This window comes from Papaver somniferum, chromosome 8 (assembly GCF_003573695.1).
Source record: "Papaver somniferum cultivar HN1 chromosome 8, ASM357369v1, whole genome shotgun sequence".
Lineage (NCBI taxonomy): Eukaryota > Viridiplantae > Streptophyta > Magnoliopsida > Ranunculales > Papaveraceae > Papaver > Papaver somniferum.
In genome coordinates, this window is record NC_039365.1 from 122784226 (window position 1) to 122786118 (window position 1893).

General features: G+C 39.7%; 1 pseudogene; it reads right to left on the reverse strand.

Moving 5' to 3' along the window:
* Window positions 1-551: 551 nt before the first annotated feature.
* Window positions 552-651, reverse strand: LOC113307084 (annotated as a pseudogene).
* Window positions 652-1893: the final 1242 nt, after the last annotated feature.

Here is a 1893-nt window from a genome sequence, read left to right on the forward strand (position 1 = left end):
TCCAATTTAGAAAATTCTATTGTATGCCTGAACGTAAAAGAGACGCACCAGGTAGATTTGTAAAGAGAAACCTAGTAGTTCGAAGCGTCTCGATTACCTTAATCTAGAAAGTCCGACTTTTGAAGAGTCTGTTTTTGAACGTCCTTTGACTGAGGAGAGAATCCATGTTGCTCCGATAGCGCCAGAAATGACAACTTTGAAAGCTTTGTTGAATCCAATTAGGACTACTCGTCCTTCGTGTATTAAGTTAGCTGAAACGGAGGCACTCTATGAGCTGAAACCTGGGACCTTACAGATGCTCCCAATCTTTTTAGGGAAAGAAAATGAAAACCCTTATTACTATGTTAGGGATTTTGAGGAAATTTGTAGTACTCTAAGAATAAGAGGCTTAGATGATGATGCTTTGAAACTTAGGTTATTCCCATTTCCCCTGAATGATAAGGCCAAGTCGTGGCTGTATAGTTTGGACTCCGAGTCAATTAAGACATATGAACAACTTACATCTGCCTTTTTCAATAAGTTTTTCCCTAGGCACAAAACATCGTCTATTAGGACGCAAATATGCAGATTTTCACAACAAGAGGGAGAATCTTTATATAGGTATTTGGAAAGGTTCAATGATTTATTATCCCAGTGTCCTCATCATGGTTTAGAAAAGGTTAGGCTAGTTCAGATCCTTTATGAGGGTTTAGATTATTCCACAACGACCATGGTTGAGTCTCTATGCACTGGTGGATTTGAAAACCAAACTGTTGATGCGGCGATGGAATTTTTTAATGAAATCGCCGAAAAAACCCAGCAATGGGAAAATAGTAGGGCACCCCAGAAAACAATTCTTTTAAGTAGAGGAAACGTTAATAGGGTAGAAGGAGGCTATGAATCAGATGCCAAAATTGCTGCTATAGCAAAAAGGTTAGAAGCCTTAGAAGTGGGCCAGACTAGTGGTAGAGTGGAGCCTTTTTGGGAAGGCCAGAATATTGAAGAGCAAGCCAATGCTCTTTATAATAACACTAGATTTGATAACCGTCAAAATATTGACCCATATTCAGAAACCTATAATCCTGGTTGGAGAAACCATCCGAACCTTTCGTGGTCTAAGGGCCAAAGTCAAGGTCAGTTTAGTAATTCTAATGCTCCCCCAGGTTTTGGCTATACTAAGAATCCTTCAGGACTAGCTCAGTTTCAGAATCAGTCAGATAAGAAAATCCTAAGTTTAGAGGAATCTCTCGCCTTGTTAACTCAGCAAACTGCAAAATTTCAGTTATCCGTAGAACAAGTCTACAAGCTAGTAACAGATAGGACAAGAAAATAGTCAGGCTATTTCCGAGTTAAAAACCCAGGTTGGTCTGATAAGTGATTCTTTGAGAGAAAAAGGTAAGTTTCCTAGTCAAACACAACCCAACCCTAGAGGAGTTCATGAATTAGGTGCAAAACCATCGAATCAATTGAATGCTGTTAGAACCCTTAGAAGTGGTAGAGTTGTAGACAATAAGGTAACCATGCCCGATAGTGAACATACTGTAGTTCACCCCTCAGGATCTCACCTCTCAGGACCAGTAGCTGAAGAGACTGATAAAGTTTCTGATGATGTGAATTCGGTTCCTGAAAGGTCTGATTTTATGCCTAGAGCCCCATTTCCTCAGCTATTAGTACCAACAAAGAAGGAATCGAACTTTAATGACATAGTGGAGGTTTTTAAGCAAGTTACCATAAACCTTCCTTATTAGATGCAATTAGGCAAATTCCTGCTTATGCCAAGTTCCTTAAGGATATGTGTACGCGAAAGCGAAAACTTAGCGTCCATAAGAAAGCCTTTTTAGCTAGTCACGTAAGTTCAATCATTCAGAACACCACAACTCCAAAGTACAAAGACCCAGGTTCTCCTACCATTGC